Raw genomic sequence first — 26,664 nt, forward strand, 5'->3', positions numbered from 1 at the left:
GCAAACAATTCCTAACAACAAATACAAAAGCCACCATTGCTTGCACACACCTATTGTCAGCCCAGCTATAGACTTCCCCTATTCTAACCAACCTCTGTAAAACTGATCTAAATAAAATGGAAACTTGTTACAATAAAATTGCCAGGTTTGCCACTGATGCCTCATACAGGACACATCATTGTATATCACTTAGACAACTAAACTAAATGAACTTCCTCATTTACTACACTTCAACCAATTAACCTTTGCCCACAGAATACTGCATCAATCTGATAAAATCCATGCTCTTCATAAAGTTCTACAACCACACATCTCTTTTAGATCTCTCCATTCCAACAACAAACTCCTAGACATTACTAAAGTTAACAACTCAGCCGGGGAATCACTCTTCTCAAACGCCATTCCTAAAATATGAAATGAACTACCAACCCCAATAACCTCTAACTGCTCCTTAATACAGTTTAAAAATCTTCTTAAGTCACATTTAATAGACACCTGGCTCTGTTCTTGCAACTGTCCTCAATAGGTCTAACCTCATTCTCTTTCACCGAAAATGCTCACTATGAGTTGTTTTAAACAAAGATTGTATCTCAGCTGAACTGAAATTAGAATCTCTCTCTTAGTGAAAGTGTATATACTCAAGTAAATGTTTGAATACTATGTTTCATTTCAGTCACATTGTAAATATTCTTGTAGGATGTGTGATGCATTGTTACCTCTATATAATTGTATTGTTCATCATTATGTTGGATGCATGATGTACTGTTAACTTCTATGGAATTGTATTGTTCATCATTATGTAACCACTGCTTATGAATATTGCCATACTTTCTCATATCTTTGTATTTCTTTGCTAAATGTATGTTACTCTTATAACAGGATCTTTTCTGCCTGGGCCTCTGCTGAAAAAGGACTTGTGTCCAGTTGGACTTTCTCGGTAAACCAATGTAAAATAAATACATAAGTAATAAATAAATTGATATGTTAAACAATTAGTATATGGATATTGTGTCAGTGACCAGATTAGACATGACATGCTGTCGAGAGGTCAAGCTAGTCAATGCAATTATGTATTTGATACTTTTTTAATGGTATGCAGTATAGTCAAAACTTGCTGCATGTTTGCTATGGAAGTACTCTGCAGGGGGTAATAATGCAAAGTAATGTGCTTTTGGAGTTTGCTGGAATGCTGAATAGTGTAGGTAGAAATGTGTTCCAGTAGTCATTTCTGTCAGGCTTGTATTATGTAGCAGCTAAGAATGGACAGAAAGAAAGAACAACTGTTCTGCCTGTGTTTTTTTTTTTCCACCCAAGATTTTGAGAAGTTGGATATCAAGCTATGCATATGGGCATAACATGATATCAAAATCTTCCCTTTTCCAAGCAAAGCGCCAAATGAAAACGATCTTGGAGCTTATAATACTACATTTTCTAGTGGCCCTATTTTGATTTCTGATGATTTACTGCTGTGTTAGTTACTGGCATATGCCTGCAGAAGATGCCCTAACCGTGGATTGTTCTGTGCACACTGCTAGGGCTATTCTACACATACCAAAAATAGACATCAAAAGAACTATCTCAGTAATAGATCCACTTCTATTGTTTTTTGTTTTTATTTCCAGATACAGTATTAATCAGTACATATGACTGAATACTAAAGTATATATATTTTAGTTCGTGCTGCATACTGGATACCCAAATCATGGAATAGTGTTCCTTTACACTGTTTTCATGTAACTGAAGCTTACACTTCCAATATATTTGGGTTATCTGCACACTGATTTTATTCAAACAGGAATTGGTCTTAAGTAGGTATTGCTCTGAAGATGACATCTTCAAACTGAAACAGAAAGGTTGTGTTCAGAAATAATTATAATTCCATTGGTTTATAGGTAAGTACTTGTCTAGCAGCCCTTGTGGGCCATTTTAAGCCTAGTGAATTTTCCCTTTTTGTGCAAAAAATAACCTATCCCATTTGTTTATAGATTAGTGTTACCCATCCCATGGTCGATAATTGTATACTACCCCTGCTAAGAATAACTGGGATCATACCATAGATAATATGAGGGGACCCATGCATGGGGTAAAGCATTTAGGAGATGCCTCTATACATTCGTAGTACAGAAGGCAGTCCTGGGGTACATTTTCTGTTTTCCATCCATAGTTCTAAGTTGTGCTTGAATATAGACAGGAATGAACTTTGTTTTATGTGGACTGGGAGTCTGTTCCACAGCAGCAGTGACCTCTGCAAGATATACATGTCCCTCCAGTTGTTCTGTTGATGTTGCAGAAGAGGTTTAAATCCATATGCCAAGTATTTCTGATGCCATTTGACTTGCTGATGAGCAGTAACTCCATCAGTACTGAGTTGTAGGATACCTTGTATGTCGAACTTAGGTCACCTCTTAGCAGTCTATAGGATACAGAGTATAGTGACAGGGCTTTATGTCAGTTGATATAGCACATGTTGTTTAGGCCTTGTATCCTTTTACTAAGGTACTTCTGTGGGCATTCCTGTTGTTGCATGTTTCTGAACAGATACATAATGGAGCATTATATTCAATGACTAGCCTAAGGAAGACTGAGTAAAAGGGTAATAACATCCCTAGATCTGGACACAATCCATTTGTTTATAAGTGGGCAATATAGAAGTATTTTTTTAAAACAAAACACACCCGTTGGTCATAAACTATGCGACTGCTTACATAGGTTCCCAAATCCAGGACAGATGGGTCAACTCTTATGGGCATATTATCAATGTGGTAGTTCCCTGGGTAGATGACTTCCTAAAGGGTACATTAATAGATTTCTGGCATTAGTTTCAGTCCAGGATGTTGGCACCAGTAAGTTATTTGAGACAAACTTTTCTGCAATATGGTTAAGTCATTTGGAGATTCAATTACTTTGTGTTAAACAGCTGATAGAATTTTGGATAATGCAGCCGCTGTGCCAAAGAACAACGGCATAAGGCTGAAACTTTCCAGTCACAATAGTGGCAATAACTGTGCTGCTGGAACAGCAACACTATCTGCATTCAGATGTGGACTAATGTGCCCCATAACTGTGAAACAGACTCCCAGGCTCGTCTAGTGCTGGAGCCATTCCCTGAGCTGGTGCTGCTTATTGGTCCATTCTCTGACCTGGCACTCGGCACCTGCCTCCAAGTTTATAGTATCACATATTGTGTGATCTTCAACTCAAGAAGAAAAAACATCTTCTGCTTTCTTAAAAACCATAGCAGACTGCTTGCTACATTTGTAGTAAGCAGATTGCTACAAGTTACAGTGCACACAATGTGTTGAAGGAACCACTTTGATTCAGTCCTGACAACTAAAAAGTATATATATATATATATATATATATATATATATATATATATATATATATATATATTCATAGGTTCATAGGTGTGTACTAGGCTAATGGCCCTGGAGCCTATATAAGCCTAGCCCAAGAAGATTCCCTGGCATCATGCCACTCAGAGTTAGTTCCCAGTGCCCCTGTCAAGCAAGGTCACTGAAGTGATCCCCAGGGTGAACTTGCTATTGCCCATCCACTCGTCAAGATTTCTCTTAAAGAGGGCCAGTGAAGTGCTCTGCTTGACGTGAATTGGAAGTTTGTTCCAGAGTATGGGAAGTCTCTGGGTTAGGAACCTGTCCCTCCAGCATGTTCTGTTTATTGTGGTATTGAGGTTTAGGTCCCTAGAGCGTGTTGCATGGAGGGATTGGGATTTCTTTAGGTGCTGCATATCTAGCAGCTCTTGGTCAGACATGGCTTTGTAGGTCAAGCAGAGATTACCTCTAAGTAGGTGTTAAGAGACAGAGTATAGCTGGTGTTTTTTGAGTTGATCCATATAGGACATGTGTCTAAGGTCTAAGATCCTCTTAGTGAGGTATTTATGTGGCCTTTCCAGTTGTTGTAGGTGTCTAGTGAGGTACATACCAAATGGGGCGCTGTATTCTATAATTGGTCTAATGAGGGATGAGTAGAGAGGGATTATGACCTCTTTCTTCCTGGATGAGAAACCTTTAGTAATGAGATGAGCCACATAGAAGGACTTTCTGACTACAGTGGCAATGTGGTTATCAAAGGAGATGTTACTGTCATCCTGTGTCCTCAGGTCTCTTATCACACCTTCAATGTTTAATGGACTACTGCTATAATGGCTCCCAGTTTGCAATCATCTGTAAACTTGGTCAGTCAGAGTCCCTTTGTGTTGGCTTTAACTTCAGAGAAGTAGATGCCAAACAGGAGAGGACCAAGGACTGATCCCTGTGGGATACCACTTGTAACTGGTCGGTAGACAGATTTGGAGTCCATTACTTAAAAAGTGTGGGTTCTATCAGTGAGCCAGTTGGCAACCCATCTTATGACACAGGGGTTTATGCCTAGTTTAGTGAGTCTATCTATGATTCCTTAGTGAGAGATGGTGTTGAAAGCCTTGGCAAGATCTAGCTAGGCTATGTGAACTACCTTGCCCTCATCCACAGCTCTGGTGACAGACTCAAAGAAGTCTATCAGGTTGAGGAGGCATGATCTACCTTTCACAAGCCCAAACTGTGTGGGGTCCAGAGTTTGGAGATTCCATATGTCCTTATTTATAAGGTCCATGATGATGCGCTCCATAGCCTTAAATATCACACTTGTCAGCCTAATGGGGCAGTAGTTCTCAGGGTCTGTAGTCACTTCCCCTTTGTGGAGTGGGATGACCGTAGCAGTGTGCCATTTGTAGGAACAAAGCCTGAAGTGAGGCTGTGACTGAACAGGGTACTCAGGTGTTGTGCCAGTTCACTTTGCAATACATGTAGAACACAGCCTGGGATATTATCAGTCCCATGGAAACAGTATTCATGGCTTTGGACAGTGCAGTTTTTACCTGTGTAGCTGTGATAATAGGGACTTGGCATTCCTCAGGTATTGTGATAGGCCTTTTAGGGGTGAAAGTGGGGAAAAGTTCGCACTGAACCTGCCGAACAATATGCTGGCAATATCAGTTGGTTCTGTATATGTACTGCCATTGTGCTGTAACTCAGAGCAGATCTGAGTATTGCCGTGTAGATTCTTGACATAACTATAGAATGGCTTGTGTTTATTTTTGTTTTCATAGCTAGCTTTAGAGGATTTGATGATAGATCTCAATTTTTGCTGAGGCTAACAAGAGAGTTTTTCCAGTCTTGGGAATTCACCCTTTTCTGTAACAGTTTTTTCCTTCTGTTGTAGTTTGTTTATGGTGGGGGACCACCAGATTGGCTTCCTTTTTTTTGGAGGAGAGCGTCTTGGATCTGTTTGGTATGGACCATTCCATGCACTTGTGTATGGCTCATACAGTGCATTGCTGTATGATTCAGCAGTCATGCACCTATTTTCCATTTGCATGGGTGTTGTGAAGTTAGCCACCTCTGTTTTTAAAAGCCCAAAATTGGCTTTGGAGAAGTTTTTTTACGGTGGTTTCCTTTGGGGGGAGTGAGGGTGGGATTTCGATATCCATGGCGATTAGCTTGTGGTCAGATTTGACCAGGAAGGAGTTGATTACTGGTGTAGAGCAATGGTCACCCATGTTAGTAATGACCAGGTCAAGGATGTTTCTACCCCTGGTGGGGGCAAGAATGAGTTGGTCCAGGGTGTTGGAATTAATGAATTCCAGAAAACGTTGAGCAAGTGTGTTGGTACATGAGTAATTTTCCCAGTTAATGGAGGGGTAGTTAAAGTCTCCCAGTATAAGTGTAATGGGTTGTACCCTAATATTTTCCAGTGTATTTAGGAATGTGGAGTGGGAGTCTTGGGACATGGTGGGGGATCTAGAGCAGGCTACAGTCTGGATTGCAGTTTTACCCAGTGTTAGTTGTACCTGAAGTATCTCTGATGAGTTATTTTGGGCTACTAGTCTGGAGGTGTGCATATCCTTTATGAATATGGAGACACTACCGCCTTTAGTGCTTTGGTCTAGGTTTAGGAGCCGAAAGGTGTGGTATGAATTATAGCCTGGTAGTGCTGGGATGCTTTCCGGAGCCTTGAACCAGGTCTCAGTCGCTGCACAGATGTCAGTGTTTTCCATTTTAAGGAGAGATTCAAGTGAGTGCATTTTGAGATTTAGACTTCTAGCGTTGAGTAGCATAACTCTCAGATTTTGTTTGCTTGTAGCTGTTATGATGGTAATTTTGTCTTCAGGACATTGTCTAAAAAAGGGACTATAAGGGTGGCAAGAGCCTTGGCCAGTATCCAGAATCCTTGATGTGCAGGCCATCTCTGGTGAAGCATTGAGTGTATACTGTGGTGGTGGTGCTGCGGTAGTGTTGTCGCTTCACAGCTAGACGTTGCCTGTTCAATTCTCAGTTAGAGTGTCTTCTGTGTGGCGACATGCGTGAACGGGTGTTCCTTTGTTGAAGGTTGTGTGTTAGGCCCAGCAAGCCAGCATATAAAACTCTACTGCCAATCATTAGTGGACTGGAGTTCTGCTGTGGTGATTCCTAACTGGGAAAAGCTGAAAGACACAAATATATATATATATATATATATATATATATATATATATATATATATATATATATATATATAACACACACACACACACACACCACCAGTTCTGAATGAATGTACTATCAATTTTTTGGCTTCAGCCATTCATACACCTGCACACACACACACATACACACACATACACACACACACACACACACACACACACACACACACACACACACACACACACACACACACACACACACACACACACCACCAGTTTTGAATGCCTGTATGAATGTACTATCAATTTTTTTGGCTTCTGCCATTCATACACCTAAACACCTTGTGCCCTTTTGCCTGGCATGATGGCTACTTTTGCCCACTCCAGCTAAGCTTCTACAAGGACCCATAAAGTAGCACCACAGCAAAGTGCTATGTAATTTTGTCATATGTATGGTTTGGAAATAGGAAGCTAATACAAGCAGAAATGAGAAACAAAAGCAGAGGAATACATAGAAGGACAACAGGAAGGAAAGATATATGCAAGGAGGAGAATGATATATATTTTTGTACAGGCACCCATTTTGCATTTATTTAGGGAAATGTAAAGGGGAGGTAGCATGAATAAAAAGTGTGGGTAGGAATCAGGGTGTAGAAAAAGAAAGACGGGGTAGAAAAACAACATACAAACTAACTAATGGCTGACAAATAAAGTAGAGAGAAATAGTGGGGGGTGGGAGCAACAGTGGAGAGATGTGGACTCCAAGACAGTTGACAACTGATAAAGAGGACAAGACTACAAACAAAGGATGGGGAATTACATATAAAGATGGGGAGTACAGTGCTAGGGTGTAAGAAAAAGATAAGAAGGACCTGCATGATCCACATAAAGGGAAACAATCAGATGTTAGTCATGTCTCTGGCTGATGCCACAGTTGGTTACTGCCTCTTGTGGACTAATGGATTGGTCCAGTCAGCCATGTAACTCAGTCAGACATAAAAAGAGATATACAGGTTGCCATTGGAGGAATTCAGTCACAAGTCCATCTCAGTTTTCATTATCTATCCCACTCCTTACTAGTTGACCCTGGAGGAATCCTCTGGACCACTCTTGGATAAAGTTATTTTTATACTTCTGAGAGATGGCAGCAGAGGCTGGTATTGTATACTCCAGGACATCTTTCACAGGGTGGTCTTCATTTTTGTTCATTAAAACAGGCCTGGAACTGCAGGTCACACAGTGATAAGCATGGTAGCTGGTGAGGAGTGCAGTGGCAAAATCCTCAGCACAGACTGCATCATGACTGATCCTGTGGAAAAAGAAAATAAAGGATAAAAAGCAACATGAATGACTAAAAACAGAATCATACTGTAGACAGATCTGTGCAGGGACCCTGCTGAACTCAATGCTTCAAGAGATGACATATACGCTGCAGATCTAAATTAGTATGAAAAAATGATTGATCAGGGGACATGGCTGCATGCACTGTTCAGCACTTGATGGACATCATCATACGGTATTATTGCAACTTACAAAGTCACACTAGAGTGGATATATGGTGATATAGGGTTCACAGATGCCAAGCGCACATGCATACCCAAGAAAGGGCAGACACAGGAATAGTAACAACCAATGTGTTTTTAAATGTATTAACTTATAACTGCAGTTCAAAAATGGCAGCAATAAATCATCTAATTAGCATAATGACTGAGCTATGAGCTCAACCTTAGCTGTGGTAAAATCCGCATTCACCATACTGTGGGAGTCTGCATTGTGATGAGAATTTAGAGAACTAGAATATAATGGATAACAGAATATACTGCCTTGCTGAAAAATCGACAGCAAACTGGACAACTGTTAATGGACCTCAGGACCACAGTGACAAAACAAGAAAGCATGGAAGGAGTGGAGAGGTTAACTGAAGAGACCAGTTTGTCTGGAAACACAGCTCTGTGCATGACATGAAATCGTCATGTTGGGAAGGACCAACAGGTCAATGGAAACAGGAAAGGCAGGTTGCAGTCCCTCATAGGTGGTCCCAGCTTGACAGGGCACAGGAAATGCCATTGGTTTGTGTATTGCCATTTAGGGTTCACAAAATTTAATGTATGCACATGAAGCATATGACATTCAACAGATGATATTATGCATCCAGTACATTGAGCACAGACTGCATATTCAGCACAGGTCCAACAGCAAACACTGATAACACACTCACTGCTGCCACACTGCACCACATTGACAAAATTATAACAGCACAGTAGCACACATTCAGCCATTAAAAGGGGCCTAGGGATAGTACAGAGACAACTAACAACTGTCAAGGATAGTCATGCAAACACACAGTGATCTGCATTTATATACACATGCTTTCATGATCCCAAAAAAATCAGAAATGGCTAGAAAAGTTCACCGCACAGTATACACAGGTACTACGGAGGACACCATACATACATATAGCATATATACCCTTAAAAAGTATAATGCAGGTAAGGCCTTCTGGGACCAGGTGTGACATGGTCTGGTGCAAAACATTAATACAGTGGGCTGGCATTGCAGGATAACTGATATGTTACTGTATGCCAATATCAAGGCACAGGAAACTGCCAGTGACAGATTAGTGACTGGGGGTGTACTGTCAACAAAAAGTCATCTCACAGAGGTTGAGAAATTCATGATATCCCTCAAGGTAGGAAAGAGAGAGAACTCGTATTACTGGCTGTGGTTTTGGTAATATACATGGACTGGCAATGACTGATAAGTATTCGTAGATATTAAAAATAAGTAGTAGCATGTGCCATTACTTTAGGACCCTGACTTGTAGCTGTGGATGGTTTACTCAAATAAGAACATATGCATATGTGTTATCCAGGGACACTAGGGTTGTAACCTGCACCACAAGGAACATATATGCTTTAGGCTATGTATATGAAGTACACATAGCAGTCTTTGTGTTCATGGTGGGAGTCACATGAACAATCCAGCACTGCCACAGTTATGCACTCTGTATGCATTCACATGTTCTACTGGTGACAATGATGGTGTCATCCACATGGCACAGTTCAATGACACAATGTCATAGTCAACAAAAATAACAATGAAAGGTAAACTGACATAATCCACAACTGAGATGATGGAGGAGTGAGATGAATCTCCATCATCACATGTGTTCAGCTCCAGGATTTCCTGAGGATGTCACCATTTTCCAAGCTGCACAGCTGTCTTGAGTGTAAGACAGCATCAAGGGGCTGCCTCTGAGGTGCGAACACACAGCACATGGGAGAGGAATGTAGACAGCCATCAATGCCATGTCTCCAGGACAGTTGCAACCTGGGTCTCAACCTTGGCATCAGTGGATATGTAGGTTATTAAGCCTGGTTCCATGGCACAGACATAGAATCCTGACTGAAAACCAGGTGGTCAAGAGTCAGTTAGCAGTACCAGCACTGGACGAGACAGTCAGAGAATGGTAGGAGTAAAGTTGTGTGGCTTGCTTGCCACTCCAAGGGATGAAGATGGATGCACACTTAGGTTCACACTGTGGACTCTATTTCTTGGTGGAGAAAAGGGAACATTACTACTTATGCTTTGAGAAGAGGGGCAAGATTGCACAAAGAAATGCTCCCTTGCAGAAATGAGAGGCTAGCATTTGCAGTTATCCCACTGCAAGTGTCCTCCCTGTCACTTTGCTGAATGCATGTGAGGATTAGTGCATGACACAGAAAAAACTACATCCACTTGTAATGGCACTTGAATTGATGGCCACTTCCAGTCCGGCCTTGCCCAAGCGATGGCTGTCAGGAAATAAGGGCAAAGAATGCATAAAAATAAATAAAGAAATTAATTAATTAAAATGAGTAGGTCAATAATCCAGATACAGAAGCTACTATTCACACCATGTCAAAGGTTTCCAGCATACTGCATACCCTGCGTAAGGAAGTATGTCCACTTGTAGGAATATAGGACATCATGCAATGCATAAATAGTGATCAAAAGTAAACGTTTAATGAAAAATAATAGACATGTAAATAATGAAGCAGATAACCAATAGGTAATTTAAGTATTATTTCTATGGGTGGTAGTTCATTCATTTAGCTCACTGTAGGTTTATGTCATCATTTAACAAGAATTAAAATGGGACCCATTTTTCTAATTTTTAAAGGAGCCACACTGATTTCTGATTCTGTGAAAAAACTGAAGTTGCTGGGGTAGAACATGTTTAACCGCTTGAATGGGGTGCAGCGCCTAGCAGGTTTGGGGGTATAAATCCTACCCATTAGGTAATGATTATTATATAGTAAACATGGAAATTTAATACATTTGAATGGTTAGTTACCCACAGCAACACTGATGATCCTTATAACCAGGCACAAAAATAACTTGTTATATAAACTCAATTAGTATATTAATCCTTATCAGACATACATATTAGGTACTGTCAAATCTCAAAGACAAGTTGTTAATTATATTACCAATAATCTAAACTACACTTTGATATTCAAATGATACATGGTTAAGTGAATTTGTGTGTGTGCGTGTGTGTGTGTGTGTGTGTGTGTGTGTGTGTGTGTGTGTGTGTGTGTGTGTGTGTGTATGTGTGTGTGTGTGTGTGTGTGTGTACATGGAAATAATCGATTTTCCCAAGTAGACTCTAGTTTGGATAATCTATTTCATGATTGTCGTTTGAGTTAATTCTCATTCTGCTTTACAGAATGGAGTCTGTGTGAATAACTGTTATAATTTTACCTTCCTTTAAGAAGTGTCTTTAGCATGGCAATGTTTCCTTCTGTATTTCACACCATTTAAATGAACTGGTAAGTACCAAATGGAGTATACTGTTTGAATGTAGCAGTTTTTTTTTGGAAATACAGATTAGAGTCAGTTGGAAATTAAGACTGCTTCTGTCAACCACTGTCTTCTTGGGAATCATGAAAAATTACTTTACTCTTCGTTGCTGCAGTATTTTGATTTACAGCTAATCAATTCAGAGTAGCTGTCAGCTGTCATCGTAACTTCATTTACTGTAAAAGTTCTTGGAAACTGTACAGAGAGAAAAAGTTAAAAAAACACAAACTGCATAGAAAAAGGATACATATCTTTAAAATGTGATTGCTGAGGACAGCCTTTTTATTCTGAATTCTGGCTGCACATCGCACAGCCCTTGGTTAGGTTGCTGTCATTCTGCATAAATGATGACCAGTTATTAGATTAAATTCATGGAATTAACTTTTCAAATGTATCAATGTAGCCCAAGGAAAAAATAAAAACTTTATAAAAACACTTTTTGGCCTACAAGCCTCTGTTTCATTGAATAGAACTCCCTCATTAGCAAAAATATTTTTTGCCAAAGCAGCCACTACTGTTTGGTTCATATTAAATAGCCTAGACCCCATGATCTTAAAAAATGTCTGCAGAAGGGGAGTTCAGCTTTATATCAGAATATTAACTGTTGCATGTTCTTCTTGTGGTTCTGAACTCTATAGCACTGAATCACAAAATATTGCACCGCAAACATCTGAAACCAAAAAAAACTGAAGCTGCCTTTTATGAAAAATGCTTTTAACAATATATATTCTCCCTGTAAGAGCAACAGACAACTTTAGAGGTGGTGCGTTAAGTTAATGGAATGTGCAGAGATATATCCTCATTGTAGGAACTTAGGACTTTTTTATTTTATGAAAATAACTTACAGTATTTTGTTTCAGGATTTTGTGACTCAACTTTGCATTCTTTCAGGAAAAAGAGATTTTGTTACTCTTATGGAATATACAGTTATATTTACATATATATATATATATATATATATATATATATATATATATATAAATATATGTATATGTTATATATATATATATATATATATATATATATATATATATATATATATATATATATATATATATATATATATATATATGTGTGTGTGTGTGTGTGTTTGTATATATCAATGTTAGATTACAGAAGTTCTGAACTTGGAAATTCAAATGGCCGAGACCATATGATCGAATTTTCAAAACTCTGAACAGTAAAAAAAAAAATAAAAATAAAAAACAAAGTTATTGCATGGAGGCAAGCCCCCCCTGCACCCTCCACACTCCCTGCTAATTAAATATACCAACTCTGAGATCGCACTACATTGCAGAAAATGGTAAATTTCCCATTCCACACTGTTCTATGATCTCCAGTCAAAACATTCAAAGTTTCAAAACTTCGATCATATGGCCCCGGCCATATGACTTTTCTAAATACCGAATTTCAGTATTTTGAAATTAGAAACCCGAACGTTCACAAACTCGACGGCTCACAATCACGCATGCCACAATCTCGAATCGTCAAAATATCGAAAAACACATTCTGGCATCTGTTTTTCTTATTTTACACCCTCCACCATTTGCAAAACACCCATGAAGCATAGAATTGCTTTATACCCGCGTACACACCACCTCACACGATACACAACACACAGCTCCATAACCAGTATACATGCACAGCTTATAACTGCAGTAAACGTGCTATTGCAAGCAGGAATTCCTCTGTAATGTACGACTCACGATTGGCCAGGATATGTTCAAACTGTTGTTGACATACCATAAGTCTATGTCATTTAGGTGTAGGTGGACTACCAGGACTTAGCCGACTTCTAAGTTCATCCACCGTATCCTGTTCTCTGGCCAATGTATGCATAAGCAGTCCTAAATCAGTTGCCTTTGCCCCCAACAAACACTTCAGTCTCCGGTGCCATGCTTCCACAGAGTTTTGCATGCGTGGCAAGCACAAGGTATTCAAGTCAAACACATTCTAAATACTAATGGGGAATAGAGGCGGAAACCTAGTGACACAGGCAGACCTAGTGGTAAATCTTCTTTTCCTCCCCAACACATAGCAGTCCCCAAAGTATTTTACAAGTTCCTGACCCTCTGTCGGAAACCTGCTCTTAAGTTCAATATACGCCCTTACCACGTCATCCTCTGATAGGAATGCCAGGGCTATCAAACACTTCACACTCAGCTGGAACCACAGGTTACTGTTGTAAAGTTTAGTCAGTCCCAGCTTCTGAACTTTCCGCCATATGTTACGGCTAAAATGGAAAAGGCACCCCTTCGATTTCACCCCATTAAAGTTCATTGCTATGCTCCTTTTGGCGGCTATCTCAAAGTCGCACAGTACATAACTGAGATCTATTTCGAAGCCATACTGCTCTAACAACTGGAAGATAGCATCCCACATAGCATTGTACGCCTGCAACGACTTTTTAGTCATGAGACAGTACAATAGCCGGACGGACTTACTATACCCACCACAGCGTAACAGACCGTGAATGCTATACAACTGCCTACATATCTCCCCCTTGTAGAAGAATGTCCCGTCCATCAACCAAATAGTTGCATTACTAAGATCATACAAGTTATTGACTGTGGTGAACACCAACACGACATTTTCTCCACTAACATCACTGCTACACTTATATATGAAGCTGCCTGCTTTCAGTGCATACTCCTCCACATTTACATCTTGTAACATGACACATCTATTATGAATAAGTCTGGTACCCTTCCGTCTTACCCTCCCCACTTGTTGCAGCAAAGCCCTTCTGTTTGGGAGATGAGGTACTACATCTAGGGAAGTGTTGCTAGCACATCCTCAACAAGTAAACAAGGTGCATCCCGTGAAATGCGTGCTCTCTCTTTCAAACCTGCACACATACTGTACCTCTCAGCCTCTGTTGGGTCCCCTGCATGCATGTGTGCTGTGCTTTTTAACACTTCTTCCCCGTCTGCAACAGTGGTAGTTATTACCCTCCCCTTGCACTTCATAGCTCTCTTCCACTTACAGCACCAATAATTCCTCTGCGGCGCTGTCTTTTCAAGGTGGTAAACGTACCCTTCTATTATAAGGACAGCCTTTCCTTTCTATGATTTCACCCTGATATATGTTTCACCCACATTCTCTGGTGGAGTTATAGTGTTGGACGCCATGATATTGTCAGTACAACGTACAGCTACTTCATGGTACAGGAAGCCTTTATCCTTATTGGCAAGTACTCTGAGTGTTCGGGATTGTGATATCGCAATTTTGAACTGTCTTTGTGGACGTTCGGGTTTCTAATTTCGAAATACTGAAATTCAGTATTTCAGTATTTCGAAATTTAGAAGTGAACCCATATATATATATATAGAGAGAGAGAGATGTGTGTGTGTGTGTGTGTGTGTGTGTGTGTGTGTGTGTGTGTGTGTGTGTGTGTGTGTGTGTGTGTGTGTGTGTGTGTGTGTATCAGAGGTTTTGCTAGTAACTGGGTATGGGAAATGCATGTCATCATTCAGTTATTCCCGGAACACAGGGACATACTTAATAGTGTTTGCTAGGCCTTACCACTGCTTTAGTGAGTGAACTTACACACACATGTTGCAGTTAGTTAGTGATGAACCACTACTGTTTTTTCATTACAATACATTAAGAGTAGACCGCACCCCACTACCCAGATTTTATTACTTTCGTGATTTTGTTTCAGGGACTGAGGTTCCCCGAATGCATTGTGCAGCACACACCAATAATTACATAATCTATTGCTAATGCCCTTGTAATGCAGAGTTCTCAGTTCAGTTTGCATTCCTTATAGTAACTCCAACACCAGCAGAAGTTGAACTGTATGTGTGAGCTAACTGGCTATTCAGAAAACATATATACACACTGGCATTGTGGCATGCTTGCAAATGTTTTTCATCAGGTATACATGGACATTCATGGATAACATCCTTATTTTACTACAAGGTCCATCATTTTCCAGCAAAGACCATCATCCCACCCTGGCCATCTTTTTAGAGGCAGCAGTAACAGCTCTGATAATGAGGAGACAAAAGTCCTTATGGTCTGACACTGTTTGAATGGAGAAGGACTTCACCGCATAACAAGTATCTGTAAACACAGGTGACTATAACATCCTACTTGTTTTAATATCTAATCTATCCAACAAGTTTTGGGGCCAATTAGTCACTCCAAAACAGTAAGTTAGGACAAGAAGAGCAAATTGGTTTATAGCTTGGATTTTTTTCTTAGATATCAACACTGTTTTCGGGATAAATTTAACTCTTCTAAAGTATCCCTTACTAAGTTTTATTTGCATTTCTTCATGTATTATTGAGGATCATTCATCAATTCCCAAATACTTGTACATCCCCTTTTGCTCAAGTTCTTTTACATCACATTCTTGTCCAGATTGATATTTTCCTCATGTTGCAGTTTCCCTGTTTTAAAGGTTGCTTTTGTACATTTATCAAGGCAAATGGCATTCCAATATCATGTGAAAAAGTTTTAACAGCCTGCAGCTGAGCTTTCAGTTCCCCATCTGATGAGCTATACAGTTTTAAATCATTGACAAAGAGAAGATGAGAAGTCATTAGACTTTGTTGTTTTCTTATAGGAGCCAAATTATAGCCGTGGCCTAGGCTGTTAAGTAGACAGCTTAATGGGTTAAGGGCAAGGCAGAATAGCAGCGGTGACAGAGAGTCACCCTGGAATATTCCCCTTTGAATTATTATCCCTGGGATAATAATTTGCCCTTTATCATGGCTTAATTTCAAAGTGGCCTGCCACTGTTTTATGGTCACTGTAATGTAATCGATCAGTGTGGGGTGTATCTTATACATTTTTAAGCACTCCTTTATCCTTGAATGTGGGATACTATCAAATGCTTTTTTGTAGTCAATCCATGCCATACTTAGATTCTTCCCTTTTGTACAGTTCTCCACTAGGACTTTATTTAACAACAAATGAGCCTTTATTCCATATGACTTTCTTTTATTGCCCTTTTGTTCTACTGCCATAATGTAGTTTTCTTCTAAATGACTATAAACTCTGTCAGCATCACTTTCTATATTGGGAAGTACAGTATACAAGATATTTGATGCTGGCATTTTCATCATCATTCAATGTGCATGTTTCAGCAACTGAATAATCTCAAGTGCTGCCATTTGCTGTATAAAAGCAGGCATGCATAAGGGCACAGCAGCAGATCAGCCATCTATGCCTCATTTCAAGATACTTACTGCAACACTTTGTCGAGGATGCATGCTCGTGCATTATAATGATCATATGATGGAATATTGCACATCTGATAGACAGCAGATTACTATGTCAGAGAGTCTCCCACATTCTCTACACTGTAGCAGCTCTTTACATATTGTACAAGACTAGTGGCCTGATCTTTAACAATGTATAATCAGGGTCATCAGAATTATGTGCTAATGTGAATGAGTTTGAGCAAGCTATTCATGGATGCCAGACTGTCTTCATCATCTGGCATACAGGACACCTTTTCATAATGCACCATGGATGTAGTATAATGGACACTGTAGAACACAGAAAATACAACGCACAAGACTGCAGAGCACAGTCCTTATAAACATGATGGCGTACATGGGTACTTGGAGATATGCTCTTGTAATGCTGCCCGAGTGCCTTTCTCTTGTGTCAGCCACACTAGAACCAGTCAAGCACCTGCCCCAGATTTCACTGCACCTTCACAAATCTGCTAAGCCTTTATCATTGCATGATTGTTAAATGATGCCTCCACACTAGGTGCTCATAAGTGGGGCAGCAGATTCTATTACTCAAGTTAATCTTTACAGTCCATTTGTATCTCCTGTAGCATTTGTGTGGTCTTGTATAGTTTGGTGGCCTATATTCACATATGGCATGTTGGGAATCTGGCAGGTTCAACATATTGTGCCCTGTGAGAGGGATAGTTTTCAAAGAGTATGCATTACTCAGCATGCACTGAGCTGTACATTAGTTATAGCAGAGCGGCTGCATGCTTGTACATTTTATTTTTTCCAAGATACTGTTCAGCATGTCACAGGGGCACTACTATTATACATACTGCATGCAAGTCTTCAACATTTTGGACCATATGCAACTCTGTCAAATGTTGATTATATAGAAGGTACTATAAAACAATGGCAAACCACGTCACATCCAAACAATGATAAAGGGCAAACTACCGCCTCAGGGACAAAAATCCAAAGATGGATATTCAGGACAATTTTTTGTCAGCACTGCTGTTTTGTCTTACCTTAAATCCATTAATTTGTTTCAGGGCTATAGGTACAGCTTGACTTCCAAAGGCCATCCTTGCCAAATGACATCTCATCTACTTTTTGTGGATGATTTAAAATTATATAGCTCATCAGAAAACAGCTAAGACCACAATTATAGATTGATAAAACTTTTTTTAGATGATATAATGACATTTGACCTTAATAAATGTGCATAAATTAATTTTACAGCAGGAAATCTGAAGCATCAAGAAAATATCAACTTGGGAGATGAAGGTGTTATAAAAGAACTTGAACAAGATGGCCTGTATAAATATCTAGTAACTGACGAAGGGTCATCAATAAAGCTTGAACAAGTAACAACAAAGCTTAGTATGGAATATTTTGGAAGAATAAAACTAATATTTAAAACCAGCTTAATATCTAGGAGTAAAGTTCAAGCTGTAAATCAATTTGTTCTTCCTGTTCTAGCCTACTGGTTTGGTGTTATTGACTGTTTCCAAAAAGTATTACATCATTTGGACAAGAAAGCAAGTAAACTACTTTATGCGTACCAAATGGTATATAAAACAGTACGCTGCTAATTATATATCCATTGGTCTGGGAGATGTAAGGGTGTCTTTGAAATGGACTATAGGTATACATCTGTGTTCATGGGAGTGCTTACTGTTTGCTGACACAATCAGATACAAACATAATGAACATTGTAATCCAGTAAGAAAACATGTCTAAGATAATATTATTGCTCAGACGAGTAGAAACATTTTATTACAGTGTTATACTAGAAATTAGACAAGAAGTGGACAAAAAGCATTTGGCAAGAAAAGAAAAAACAGGTGGCAACAGAATGTACCACAAAACAAAAGCTAAAATTATGATCAGAAAAAAATGTAGAAAGAAACTGGAAACCCCACAATTATAGTGGCAAGTACAGACAACTGCTGGGAACAATCACATTGATCAAGATTTGAGACATGACTAACTAAGGAGTGGTGTATTTAAATCAGAAGATGAGGTAATAGTAATGATAACTGACTAAAGTGGACTATGGACATGCTGGTTTACAAAGTGTACACGAGATATTGTCAAATGCATATTTTGTAGTACACAACTAGAAAGAGTTGTACATCTTGCTGACTGTGATATACTTAAGGGTGAGTGCCAATATACTGAAAGGTACAATAATGTGACTGTAACACTGGGGATTGTGCAAAGAGTACAACATGCAGGAAGCTGAGAAGTTGTAAACATGAACTACAAAGAATTTCCAAAATGAAAATTTTCTGATCATATGGGATCATCCAAAAGCAACAAGCAAGAAAAACAGATATTGCAGTGAAACAAAAAAGACAAAAGTAGAATTAATGCCAGAAATAGCTACACCTAGTAATTATAGTATACTAGATACTCAGAGATAATGTTATTTAATATATTGGATGTAAAAATGGAAATTGGAGAAATCTGGAATAGAGACAACCCGATACTTCCAGTAGGAGTAATATCAGCATAACTAGTGAAAGAAACTTACAAGCATACTTTGATATGCTACCAAAATATGCAACTTCATAAAACTGCAGAAGGCGGCAATTATGTGTATGTTGTCCAGGCTGAGAAGTGCACTCTTGGCAAACATGAGACAAGAGACTGAAGCAATATTTGAACTTGGATCATGCCCTGATTTTGTGATGAGGCTCATTCCTGTCACTGTATAAGAAGCTCTAACTTTTTTTAAGAAATTAAAAAGTGAGAAATTATTTGGTGTGAGATTACACTGCATTTCTCACAGATGACACTCTACATGGGCTACACTATCCTGTATTCTTTTACTGAAGGAATGTTTGATTTGGATACACAATGTCGCTTTGATAATGCTGGATTCCTGGCAACATCATGACCTTTATGTCACTACCACAGGCCATCTTTCCAGTATCACCAATGTGGCAATGACTCAATAGGTAATGAACACAGCTAGAATATTAGATGGTGGTTGGATCAGTGTTCCTATTAGGTGCACTAATTCAAGTTCCAAGTCCCAGTAGACATACTGCATGACAGCATGGGGCAGGGATGCTCCTGTGTTTCCATTTACTTTAAAAAATTGCACCTCTTACTTTTTAACCAGTTCTCTTTCCAATAGCTTAAATACTTTGTTTAAATGGGGTCTCAAAATTACATGTATTGGTCACTATTTTACACTTTCTCTATTGCTCTCTCTCCCCCGTCTATCACTTTTTAAACCCTCAAGCCCTTAAGACTCTACCATTTCTTCAACTAGCTCCTCCTGTTTTTCTAAACTTGTACTTTGTTGGCTTCATTTTTCCATACCTTATATTTTTTCACACTCAGAAAAATAAAAACATGTTGTTTCTCTGTGAAAGGTCTGCAGTGCATTTTTTGCATATTTTAGGAATGCATTTTCTTTTGCAGAAATGCATGCAATATAATTGCATTTGTTTTTCAAATGACCCATTGTCTCGCTTAATACAATAGCCTTTTCACATAAAATAAAGTAAGTATATTCAGCAAGTGCTAAATTACATTGTTTACTGAGTTTATCAGAATCATACCACTTTACCTAAATCTAAAACCTTCTTTATTCCAATAAAACTGCAGACCTGCTAATGTATCAGTCACAATCCCCGGGATTCATAAAGCTTGCACCAGGTGCAGGCATAGCGTCAGCATTCTAACACCAAATATGGCCACGGAGCGATCCAGGTACGAACTGTTCCCATGTGCACTACCTGCATACGCTACGCCCGCACAACTCCCAGGCCCTGTATGCTAATTACCACATGTGCAGCAGTGTAGCATGCAAATGAAGGTATGTAGTGATCCAGGAAGTGGTGCAGGCATAGTGTAAGCATGCAGAAATGTATACCGTAGAATGTTTACATTTTTGCAAACATAAAATCGGAGCCATGACAGCCGACCAAACACATGTATTATATTGTTAATATATGCCAATGGCTAAATATATAGCCATTGGCATAAAAAAATGTACAAAATATAAAATTAGCATTTAATATATATAGTCGCAGTATTGCGACGTGGAAGCACAGGGCAGGGGCGCGCAAAGGGGATCGCAAAGAAAAGACAAAAATATAGAATAAAACTGCAATGTAACACATCACGAGTTCCCCATAATAGTCAATGGCAGGCATGCTACACCATACTTTGGTGCAAGGGTTGCTAAGGGGCTGTGACAGTGTTATGCACAGTAGCTAGGAATTAGTAGGCAATGCCATGCAAATGAGAGGAGTAATAGTGAATCACAGATTCCCTGCTAGTGTAAGGATGCACCTCACAGTGTAGTGTTATAACACCAAGGTATGCCCTTGAGATAAAGATGACATCAAGAGAGGGGTGTGTCGCCATTGCTGTAAGCAGTATTGGAGCATTGCTAAACCGGTTTGCCCCTAGCTAGGCAAAGCTGCAGGATAGGGGTGTGTTGAACTGGCCATAGCTTTGCTTAGTTGAGAGTACACAAGGTAACCGAGTATGCATGTGAACGGCGATGAAAACACGCATAAACCCGGTAAACGCATTTGCGCGGCGTGCACTGCAGCTGAAACAGGAAGGATATAGGAAAGAAATAAGGAAATGCTGCAGCAGGGAAATTGGAGTACAAATGACTAATTAACACCTAGGAGCATACAGTGGACCATTGAAAACATCTAACAAGGGTGCAAGCAGCTACCTGCAGAACAGGAAAGGGGAGGGGCTGTACTGCAAAGAAAACAGTAAAGTGTCAAAGTAGAACAAAGCTGATTTGCAGTATATCAGCTACAAGACACATTTTGCCATGACTTGGTAGGGAAAGTACAAAACAAGAAAGACGGCAGGTGGATGCATGCCTGATAATGGGAGGGGATCCAGGTTTAAAAGTGAATTAAAGGGTAACAGATTAATCAAGTCAGGCAAGCATATCTCCACAGTAAAGGCCCCACAGTTGCAGTACTCATTATAAAACCCATAATTAAGACACTCTGCAACTGGAATAGCTCATACACACCCAATGATGTCAGCAGCATCCATAGCACAATAGTATAAAGTGTGAAAGCACCTCGCACACATTTGTGTATTCCCATACACTCTGCACCATTGGTGTATACAGACGGGGAACTTTTAGTATGTACATGTTAGGGGCTGCCATAGTTTTGAACCACCAGCATATGTTGGAGACTGAAGGTGGTGGGGAGGATGATGCACACGACCACCTCAGGCACCAGAGGAGGAGGAGAGTGTTCAGACCTAGTGTAACCTACCAGGGGCTACATGATCTGGAGATAGTAGAGCATTACAGGGTGGACAGGGACATCCTACAGCAACTTGTGGAGCTGTGCCGGCCACACCTCAGAGCCAGAACAAACAGAGGGGGACCCATCCCAGTGGATACAAAGGTATGTGTAAGCCTGAGAATACTAGCTACAGGTACTTTTCAAAGACCGACTGGGGATATCATGGGGATCTCACAGGCATCAGCATCCAGGGTACTACAGCAGTTCCTGGATGCCATGTTACCACATGCCAATGAGCACATATACTCACCCCGAATGCAGGAGTAGTTGGCCAGCAATATGCGTCTCTTCCACCATGTTTCAGAATACCCAGAGGTACTGGGTGCAATAGACTGCATGCACATACACATCAAGTCACCACCTGGTGAGCAGGGTAGGTACTACATAAACCGCAAGGGATACCCCCCATCAACTGCTAGGTTGTGTGCAATGCCCAGGGCATTATCATGGATGTATGTGCTGGCAGCTCTGGAAGCTATCACAACTCCCACATCTGGCATGCCTCACAGCTGTATCAGTTATTTGACAGGGGGGACATCCCAAATGGCCACCTGGTGGGGGATGTTGGCTATGCACTGGAATCATGGATGATGACTCCCATCAGAAATGCACATACACCCATGCAGGAATGCCATAATGAGGCACACGCACAAACCAGAATCATCATAGAGCGTGTGTTTAGGATGCTAAAATCATGGTTCCGTCGCTTGGACAAATATGGTGGAGCCTTGCAGTACTCTCCAGGCACGTGTGCCTACATCTTCATAGTATGTGCCATGCTACACAATATGATCCTACGTAAACAGCTGCAGCAGGGATAGAATGGTGAAGGCCCTCACAGCCCACCAACATTGCCAAGGGCCCCACAGGCACAGAGGTACTCAGACCACAAACACTCTGAGCCAGCCCAAGTAGGCAGACAGAGGCGTGCTCAATATGACCATGCCTTGGCAAGGAGGGAATGTATAGCACACACACTGACAGTGTAGGCACCTAGGGACTGACACCTTTCTCCACCTGCACACACAGTAAAAATGGATGCCACACACACAAGACTACCTGTAAATTGTCAAGTAAAGGCAGTCTACTGTGTGCATCCAACATAGGCAGCCTCAACTATTGCAAACGCAACTGCCATTTGCACAAGGTAAGTCAAAACCTGAACAGTATATTAAGCTATTAGCGTGTGCTGATACTGTATGTATAGGTTCATAGATAGGTACTTGGCCAACTGCCAGAGGCCATTCATAAGACTAGCCAAAATGTGTCAGCTTTTGCCACCCCATTGATCCATTAACTGTCCCTCTGTGGAGCAGAGCCAATGGCGGGATCCCTGGGGTGCATCTACTGTTTCCCATCCACTCTTCAAGGTTTCTTTTGCAGAGTGTTAGTGAGGGGCTCTGTATAATGTAATTAGTAATGTTGTTCCAAAGTATGGAGAGTGTCTGTGATAGGAATTCGTCCCATCAGCATCTTGCAGTTATTGTTGTGGCAAGGTTCAGCTCACTACAGTGTGTGGCTCACTGTGACATGGATTCCCATAGGTGGAGCATATCCATTAAGCCTGAGTTCGACATGGCTGTGTTGACCAGCAGAGATCATCTCGGGGTAAACGAGATGCCACTGAGTAAAGCCAGGAGTTTATTTAGTCTGGCTGCATATGTATGGTCATATGTTTGAGGCCAGTAATCCCCTTGGCGAGGTACATTCATGGACCTTCCAGCTGTTGAAAGTGTCTTCTGATGTACATCCCAAATGGGTTATTATACCCTATGATGGGACTGATGAGTGATGAGTAAAGGGACACTATACCCTCTGTATGTCTAGATGGGAACTCTTTATTAATCAGATGGCCTACACAGAAGGATGTCCTGACTACTTTGGAGATATAATTGTCAAAGGAGAGATCACTATCTACCTTAGTCCCCAGATACCCCATTACCTCACTTATGTGTTAATATGTGGGTGCTTAATATTCCACAATGGAATGAAGTAACATGCAGTTAGTGGCACTTTTCTGGAGGCCATGATGTTGACACCCTGTGTCGGTCTCTGTGAGACCCCTTGAGGGATGTCTGTGTCAGCTGGACTATCAATCATGGCTCCCAGTTCGCAGTCATTGCCAAACATGGCCTGCCATAGTCCACCTGTGTTTCCCTGTACCTCTGAGAAGTATATACCAAACAGTTGGGATCCCAGGACTGAGTTCTGTGGGGCAGCAGTTGTGACTGGTCAAGAGTTGGACCTGGAGACCGCTAGTCATACCATGTGGGTTCCGTGTGTAAGCCCGTTGGCAACCCAACCTGTGATGTATGGGTGTATGTACAGGCTGGTGTGTTTATCAATAATACCTGAGTGGGGCATGGTGTCAAAAGCCTTGGTGAGGTCCAGGTAGTATGTGTAAACCACCTCTCCCATCATCTAACGTCTTGGTGACTATATGTAAGACGTCAAACAAGTTCAGTAGGCATGTACTGCACTCAACCAAGCTGACATGGGTTGGGTCACATGTTCAGAGGTTACCAATGTCTTTGTTAATGAGTGCCATGAGGATGCAATCTATACCATTGCAGACCAGGCTAGTCAGGCTTATGGGGTGGTAGTTACCATAGTCAGTTGTGATTCCACCTTGATGGAGTGGAATAACCATTGCCATGTGCTACTGTATGGGCATGTAGCCTGTGGAGAGGCTGAGGTTGGAAAGCGTAATTAGGTGGAGGGTCAGGTTGTCTTGTACAGTTTGCAAAATGCAGTCTTGGACAACATCTGCCTCCACTGATGCTGTGTTCTGCTGTTAGAGAGGGTCATTTTCACTGTGTGTCTCTGATGTGTGGGATACTGTACCTTTCGGGTAGTGTTGTGGGCTCTTTAGGGGGTGAAGTATACACTAAATGTATCTGCAAGGATGTTGGCGATATCAATAGGGTCAGCATATTTTGTGCTATATTTCACTGGCACAGTGCAAATCTGTATGTCACCACTTAGATCCTTGACATAGCCAAAGAAGGCTTTGTGGATATCTTTCGAATCCTTGTGTATTTTCCTGCTGATGTTAGCCTTGGATGATGTCATGAGAGACCTACGTATCATACTAATAGTGGTCACGGATGTCTGCCACTGTGGGATTTGCTGTTTGTCTGGAACATTGTCCTACTTCTGTAGTATAGCCTGTTTATCGCAGAGGTCCACCAGACTGGTGTCCTTGTCTAAGAGGCGTGAGTCTTGGTTTACCAGTGATGGCACGATCCATACATCCATGTAGGTGCTTATAGATTGCATTGGTAAATCTGTCTATATCTTGAGCAGTGTTTCCCCTTAGCATGGGGGCTGAGAAACCCCCCACCCCTGTCACTAGTAGTGTAAATTTAGCTGTAGGAAAGGTATACACTGTGGTTTCCGTGGGTGGGGGAGATCCTTGTGTGTGGAAACAGTGAATAGTTCATCGTCAGATCTAACCAGTGACCGGTTAACCTCTGCTGTGTTGCACCTGTTACCCATGTTGGTGATGACCACTTCTAGTATGTTTCCACCCCTTGTTAGGGAGGTTACCACCTGATACAGGGCATATGAGGTGATAAATTTCAGGAAGTGCTGGGCCTGGAAGTGAGTACTTGAGTAAGTTTCCCAGTTAATGGTAGGGTAGTTGACATCAACCAATGCCAGGGTGTGTGTTAGGACTGTCATATTCTCCACTGTCTCCAGGTAGGGGGTGGTCCTGAGTCATGGAGGGTGATCCGTAGCAGGCCACCATTTACATTGCAGTTGTGGCTGATGTTAGCTGCACATGGATGATCTCCGAGGTATCATGCTGCCCCACTAACCTGGAGGTGTAGATATCCCTGATGAATATGGATACACCCCCTCCATGTCTGTGTCAGTCCACATTCTGTGGCTAAGTTGTGTAGTATGGGTTGTAGTCTGGTAGTGCTGATGTGCTCTCAGGAGCCTTAAGACAGGTCTCAGTTACTGCACAGATGTTGATGTTGTCCATCCTGAGGAGTGCTGTGAGTGCATGCATGTTGTGATCACAACCCCTGGTGTTGTGTAGCATAACCCTCATTGATTCTGCTATTGTGCTGCTTACAGAGCTGGTATTTACCTTTGAGACTCTCCTAAAAAAAGGCACCATGGAGGCACCAATAGCATTGGCCAGTATTCCAAAGCCTAAGGCGGACACATAAGCCGGTATGGTATTGTTGCATGCATGTTTCCCATCTGTGCTTGTTTCTCATCTCTCCTGTAGGTAACCTACTGGTAATCAATCGAAAGCCTTAAACTTATACAAGTCTTCTAGCTTCCAAGATAGGCTTTTGAGTGACTAAGTATCAGTGTTCTGCATGTTCTTGCTGTACTTAACTGTTTCCTGACTACATGGTGATTTCTCATGATATATTGTGATCTGAAAGTCTGTTTATTCACATATTTTGGCTGTGATGGCCTGCACTTTAGAGGTTCACAGATAGCCTACTACCTATCTGCCCAAGGGCAATTATAAGCATAGCTACAGTGTGTTGGCTTTCTCCACACCATTGATGAAGTAACTGAGCCTCTGTTAAACATAGCCAATGAAGCAATTCCAGGCAGAGTTGCCGAAGCTGTTGAAGACTGGGGTGGTGGAGGGTGATAGGGGCAATTAGTGATCTAAAGAGGGCATGTTAATGTGACAATTCAACACTATTCAATTTCTCCAACAGGTCTCGCAGCTATTAAACTGGACAGGCTTCCCCACCCCCCTGGCTGTATGGTTCTGGGACACATGATCCCAGGGGTGTATATTCTGTTACCCATTCACACAACAAGGTTTCTCTTGAAGTGTGTCAGTGAGGGGCTGTGCTTAATGTAGTTACGA

Source organism: Protopterus annectens, chromosome 4.part0 (assembly GCF_019279795.1).
Source record: "Protopterus annectens isolate FY-2018-M chromosome 4.part0, PAN1.0, whole genome shotgun sequence".
Taxonomy (NCBI): Eukaryota; Metazoa; Chordata; order Ceratodontiformes; family Protopteridae; genus Protopterus; species Protopterus annectens.